The following is a 7,705-nucleotide window of genomic DNA, read 5'->3' as shown; positions in this document are numbered from 1 at the left end:
TATTATTTAGTCAGTACCAACAAAAAAACTGTGTTGTGTTCTCATTTTCATACTGTTATACCTATAGTATGCTAAAAAGAATATATACTAAAAAGTGGGCCAGTGTAGTCCCAAGTAGTTTTGAAATCGTACAATTACAAGTATACTACTAGTATATCTATATTATTATACTTACTACATAACCAATGCTCCATAACCAACTTGAACCTGTTGCGAACCGTTGAATGTGGAAATCTTTTGCCTTCACGTTAAAATGTAAAATTGCATATATATGCCTATTGAAATAACTATTTTAACACTAAATGTGATAATTTGCATGGGTATATTTGGGGCAATAGCCAACAATACATTGTATGGGTTAAAATTATCGATTTTTCGTCTATCATTTTACGTAAATCATTAGAATATTAAGTAAAGGTCATGTTCCGTTATTTAGCAAATTTCCTACTGTAAATACATTAAAAAAATACTATGGATTTATTTGGATAACTTTAAAGGTGATTTTTCTTAATATTTAGACTTTTTGCACCCTCAGATTCCATATTTAATTCAAATTTCAAATAATAAAATAATTTCAAATAGTATTTCGGCCAAATATTGTCATATCCTAACAAACTATACTATACCTCAATGGAAAGCTTATTTATCCAGCTTCCAGATGATGTATAAAAAATAAAAAATAAAAATAATGACACTTATGCTGGCTTTGTGGTCCATGGTCCCAAATGTGGTCGCACCTTAAGAAAGGTGCATTACTGCTCAAGCTGCAAGGATCCTTCAAATATAATAAAAAATGATACAGACAGGCAACGATTATATGCTAGAGGTCTGAAATCTGGGTCTGTATAAAAGCTGTTCATTGTGTTTGGATTTATTTTGAGGATGGTACACTTTTTGGTACGATTTTACATATTCATGTGCGTATACATAATAATAATTTGTTACAGTACTATAGTGCTTTTCTGGGTACTTAAAGTGCTTATAGAAGGCGCATTGAGTACCCAGAAATCTCCGCAACCACCACCAATGTGCAGCATCCACCTGGATGTTGCGACGGCAGCCATATTGCGCCAGAATGCCCACCGCACACCAGATTATTGTTGGAGGAGACATGTGATGAAGCCAATCAGTGTATGGGGATGATTATGAGGCCATGATGGACAGAAGCCACTGGGTAAATTTGGCCAGGATGCCGGGGTTACACCCCTACTCTTTTTCTGAAGGACATCCTGGGATTTTTAATGACAACAGAGAGTCAGGACCATTATTTTTGTGAGAATTTGTGTGTATAAATACAAATAATCCACACAGTTATTAGTAAATATGAACCCATGCTTAGGTGATATAACAAAACAAAATGCAAACAAATACATTCCAAGCCTAATTAATCTAAGTCATGTTGACATCCAAGACATGTTGGCATTACAACCAGCACATCCAGTACAGATCTTAACTAGTTTCTAGCACCACTGTTCCCAGCTTTTTAATGCAAATATGTGCATAACATCTTTCCAGTAAGATATGCAGTAATACAAATAATGGAAAAGCATAGATCAGGCCAGAGTGTTGCTCCACCCTAGTGTGTTGCATTTGATTCAAAGCTGAAAGGGTCTGAATGTACAGCACAGATCTTTATCAGAGCAAAGTCTGGAGGTGGTTAGAGAGGCAAGCCATAGGAAAACCAGACAGACTTCATAAAATCTTTGAGATAGCATACAAATCACACACATGCACACCACCGATCTCTATATCAAACTTCTATATCTCCCACCACCCACCTGTGCGGAGGAGAAACCATCAACTAGTTTCAGTTTTAGCTTTCCTTTCTCCTCCTCCTCCGCCCATCAACCCCTATGACAGCCTAGCCTTTCGCGGGATCTTGTCCATCTGAAAACATGTGGTAAGCCTTGTGGAATGTTTAAATGGATCCCAGATGTGAATGTTAGACAGATTTAACCCTTTCCAGACAATCTCCCAGGAGAACGACAAATTCAGCAGAAAGAATTGTCACAAACACTCTAGATGCTAATTAGCCTTTATATGCTGCTCTAAAAATGCCATATCACGTGTCTGGCTATGATGCTTCTACACTTCTACACACTTTGTTTTATGCAGCCCGTGATAAAAGTATTTTGCTTTTATGCGTGTTTGTTCTACTAAGTAGTTTGCAATTTGGGGGCAGTAAAAAGCTACTCTGCATCTCTAGGCGCCGATGCCGGGCTGCTAGGAGTTGACTGATGACAGAGGCTTACCCACAATCCCTTTCCACATCAGCAATCTCCATTGTGCTTTTATGCTTTTATGAGCCATCTTCCTGGCACTGTGCTTGTCTTTAAACTTATAGACAGACCCAGTAAGAGTCTGTACTCACAGATTTCAGCAACAGACTGTTGGAATGCCTGTCACAAATCATATCAGTCTCTTCACCAGTGTCAGGGACGCTACTTTGAAACTGTAGTTTACCAATAAGCTATTTATCATTTAAAAGTAGTTAAACTACAGCAGTTGGGTGCACTACATGCTACGTATGCTAGCTAACTGCATTAAAGGTGCCCTAGAATGAAAAATTGAATTAACTTTGCATTAGTGAAATAATAAGTGTTCAGTACATGGACACATGGAGTCTCAAACACCATTGCTTCCTACTTCTTATGTAAATCTCTTGCATGAAAAACATCACAGAAAAATAAGTGATTCTCAACATAACGCCAACTGTGACGCAATCGCTGGGATCATTAATATGTACTCCCCCAACATGTCCGAACATGTTCATTGTCAGGCGGAACTACGCAGCCGAATCATCAGGTAAACAAGCATCACGCGAGGATAGCGAAAACAGCAGCTCATGGACACAGATGTCATGTTCCAGGCTGTGCAGGGGACATGAGGACTTTTCATACCCTTCCCACAGATAAAAAAATATCAACAGTCATGGTTGATGTTTATTATAATCGGATACCACAACAATTTAATTCAAGATTGTTCGTTTGTTCGGCCCATTTCAAGCAAGCTTCGCTTAAATAGTGCATCTAATGACAGAGGTTAATATTATTTTGTATTACAAAATACAACCGTAGATATGTATGTCATACTACGTTAGTTTAGTTGCTTATAGATCGTTTACTCGATTCTTCTAGCTAACGTCTCCTTCTCCACTATAAAAGTTAAAACAATAGTCATTTGACAAGGCTTCTATTCATTTTATAAAAATATATATATTTATATATATTATATATAATTTATATTTTTGAGAACTGAAGTATGTTTTTGCATGCTTGTATTTCAGAGTACATTACAGTCACTGAGTAGCCTACATTGTGACTAACGTTATATAAACATGCAATATCATTGACGAAAAAAGACGAGTCTAAAATGTAGTTTTAAAAATAAAAACTTGAAAAAAGCACTGGTTCTTGTTCAGCCTTCGTGCTTGCGGTTGCCAGATATCAGTAATTTAAATCCCCCAATCAGAGCTTTTCTGTGAAAAGAACACGTATACTATCCGGTGTTTTACCTAAACTTGTGCGATCTGGCAACCATATGCACTACTTCATCGTTTTTTCATATTAAACCATATAATTCCCTTAACTAAAATGAGTTGATGCATACCTCTCTCGCCTGAGAGCGTGCACTTAATCTCTCTGACGCACGGTGACGATCTGGTAGCATTTAGCTTAGCCCACTAAGCCCAGTTCATTCACTATGGTACAAAACAGAGATCAAGTTAGAAGCGACCTAACACCCCCACGTTTTCCCTATTTAAATACAGTTACACAAATAGTTGAACGATCAAGTATGATGACATAAAATAAAACGTGTCGCTATTCTAAGCGGATTAAAAAGGAGAACTATAATGTATGGCGGAATAGCACTTCTGAGAGAAAGCCACATACCCTCTATGTAGATATCAGAGAACAATTTAACATTGTTTCAACTCATTCTAGGGTACCTTTAGCCTAGAAATCTAGACGCACCCTAGCAGCAGCAAATTTAAATTTGCCCGCAAGTGTGGTCTAGCAACTCTCAATTCCTATCTGAGCTGTATTCCTCAGAATCTGGACGGCCCAATCACATCGTGTATAGAGTCGGCGGGTGGGGCCATAATGACGACGGCCGAGTTGCGTTTGCGTGCTTCTAGTAACACAGAAACTAGCGAACGGCGGCGGTCTTTCGAATCAGCTCTGCCTGCGCCTCCGGAAGACTTGGAGTTAAGCTTTCCTCTGAGAAAAGAACAAAGAGCGGCACTTAAGTCATTCTTAAAAAGGGAAGATGTGTTCGGAGTTTAGCCGACCGGAGACAGCGAATGTTTAATCAGTCAGCGAGCTCCCCTTCACCGTCGTTGCTCCGGTTGGTGTAGCGCTATCCTATCGCGTGCAGAGGGAGTTTGAAAGACAACCGTTTATCCCGCCCCTCGGATTGAGCCCTGTCAATGGTGAGTTTCCAGACCAAACATCTTGATGTGGGTCTGGCTTGTCAGGCTAGGGTACCTTTAAAGCTTTTTTAAATCGAATTATCAAATTACAAACATTGAGGATATAATTGAGTCACAGTAAATTAAATGTCTCAATTCACATAAATTATATTTAAATGCTAAACAAATAAATCCAATCAACATTCTCATTTACATACATTAATAAAAAAAAATACAGTAGCTACTATCACTTTTTATTTTCCTATGACAAAAAAGGTAAGAAAATGTCTGAGGATTCACCAGTGATTAATCTGTGAATCGTTTTAAAAAGTTCAATAAAATGACATGCAAAGAAATCACCCCCCCCCCCCCCCCCCCAAAAAAAAAAAAAAAAGTTAGGGTTAGTTATTTTAGGGAAAGAAACATTTTAGTTTCTTGCTTGGTTGCATGGCTGTGTTTGCAATATAAACAGCACAAAAAAACATTTTGTCATGCTTACTTAGCTTGTTACTGGAAAAGCTGCATTGTTTTTACTGTTTTTCAGCTGAGCTACTGTCTCACTAATGGGCTGGGTTTAAGCAAACTAAATGATTGGGGAAGGCCTGAATATGTCTCCAAACAGAAGTAATTTTTAATGGATTTTTGGCCATTTTGGCCCTGTCCGAAATGGCACCCTACACAGTCTTCCTCCAAGTCTGAACTTTCAAGGGCGCATATTGACCACAAAGGGGGCACTCGCAATACTCTTCGGACACCTAAAATTACAATTAGGACACCGTAAGGTCTCATGGACTTAACAGACTTGAGCACATAGCAGCCATTGAAAGTCCACAAAACCATAAAAAGTGTGCTATTTGGGACAGGGCCTTTAAATAAACATTACAATGTTTTTTTTCATTTTTTATTTCATGAAACATGCACAGATGAATTGATCACAATAAAATATAGGGTGAATTTTCATCTCAAGTGACTCTAAAGCCCCTTTCACACTGCACGTCGGACCCGCAATATTCCCGGAACATTGCTGGGTCACCTTCTGTGTGAAAGCAACCACGTCCCGGAATTGATTACCGAATTGAACCCGGGTCGGGGACCAAGTAACATTGCGGGGTTTGATCCGGGACGAGCGCTGTGTGAACAAAAGCCAAAACTAATGCCGCAATGTGTACGTAGTTATCGTACGACTCCTAGAGCTTGTTATTTCAATAATACAACCCTGCAGTGCCAGAAGAGCTAGTCGGTGTTTTAAACGCAGAGAGTGTTTGTATACAAAAGAAACGAAAATGAAACAAGCAGAAACGTGCGCAAACTGGACACAAGTCGAGACCACGGAGCTCCTTACTATCCACGCTGAAGCTGAGATCGCTCGCCATTATATGTCACATCCGGATGTCACGTGTCAACTTGATCCGGGACCGTTACGGGTTGTGTGTGAAAGCGCACATATTAGAGTATTTCGCTGGCAGTGTGAATGGACCAAATCTAGCGGCCCGGGAATAAATGCCGGGTCGCATTATCCGTGTATTTGCCGGAATCGCAGTGTGAAAGGGGCTTAAGTTACTAATGTCTAACACTTCTTGTTCAATGTGGTGGTTGGCATGTGTGAAATGTTTAGCCTGGTTGCTTTTCTATGCTGCTAATCTCTTGTGCAAAGTTTCAAAATGGATTTCCAAACATTCATGCCAATTTTGCCACTACTGTGGTACCTTTATAGTGTATCTGCCACTTTCCAATTAATGGATTAAACCTAGTCTTGTCTAAATTACAGATCTAGAAACAAGCATTTAAATAGGAGATGTTGCTATTTGATATAAGACATCTTTGTTTAGACATCATCTTAAACTCTAGAGCAAGAATGCGTTTAGACATAGAATTATCTACTTAAAAACATTAGTTGTGTTCAAAACCTAGTGAGCTTCCTTGGTGTCTACACAAAAAAGCATCTACAAACTGACCTGTAATGTCAATGTTTTGAAACACTCAACCTTGGCTGCAGTTTCAACCATCATACAAATAGGACTCATGTAAAGCAAACAAGAAACAAGATTACATATTATTATACAGTTTGTTGTTAGCTTGTTGCTAAGCTAGACAAGCTAACCTAATATCAGGGCGGTGGATCATCTTCCTATTTAGATTAATGTCTGTTTGTCAGTTTAAATCTACATTAAAACATATCTCTTTAACCTAGCATACACACTATAACATTTCTATAAATTCAGATTCTATAAAGTCAGAGGATTGTTAGGCTGCATAAAGTAGGTCAACCAGAACCAGGAACACTTCCCATAACACCAAATGTACTTGTTCCATCTTAAAAAGAAAAAAAGGCTTCTATGCTAATATTAGTATGTCTGTCTCATTTGTATCCCAAGGTTACCTTAGTCAGCCAGATCCAAATCAGATGGTGGACCTGGACCTAGACAATGACATGTGAAGGCGTAGTTGACACGACAGCCATCAGCACAGATCCTCAGAAAAGACCACGAGAACCAGACACGTCTTCTGCACAGATCTCGATTGCCAGCATCGTCCACACGCCGGCGTGATGAATCCAAAGTAACTGGGTGAAATATTTTGAATGATGCCAATCCACGATCTGACCTCTGACTTGCAGCCTGGAATCATAACCACACTGTGTTCATTGGCCAAAGGAAAACTAGTCGCCCGACTGAGCCTGGTTTCCCCAGGTTCTGTCACCTGATGGAGTATGGTTGCTTCCCACTGTTGCCTCTGGCTTGCTTAGTTGGGGACACTCAAAATACAACAATATTATTGATCTGACTGCATTGACACTATTTGATGAGAACTGAATTGAGCTGGATTTTCACGGGACTCATACCCAAGCACAGCACATCTTTACAGAATGAGTTACCGAGCAAATTTGCTATCAGAAAAGTCATATTAAAGGGATACTTCACCGATTTTTTTATATTAAACTATGTTTTCCCCTTAACTAAAACGAGTTGATGCATACCTCTCTTGTCTCAGTACGCGTGCACTTAATCGCTGATGATGATTATGATCTGATAGCATTTAGCTTAGCCCACTAAGCCCAGTTCATTCACTATGGTACCAAACAGAGATCAAGTTAGAAGCGACCAAACACCTCCATGTTTTCCCTATTTAAATACAGTTACACGAATAGTTGAACGATCAAGTATGGTCCCCCCTATTGACAGAAATGAGAGAGTTAGGGGGAGATGTGAGAGAATATGTTTCAGCCGGGACTTTTTACTGCATCGAGTCTAAGTACTCTCAGAAGTGCTATTCCGCCATACATTATAGCTCTCC

Source organism: Pseudorasbora parva, chromosome 21 (genome assembly GCF_024679245.1).
Source record: "Pseudorasbora parva isolate DD20220531a chromosome 21, ASM2467924v1, whole genome shotgun sequence".
Taxonomy (NCBI): domain Eukaryota; kingdom Metazoa; phylum Chordata; class Actinopteri; order Cypriniformes; family Gobionidae; genus Pseudorasbora; species Pseudorasbora parva.
This window is presented reverse-complemented; position numbering follows the sequence as displayed.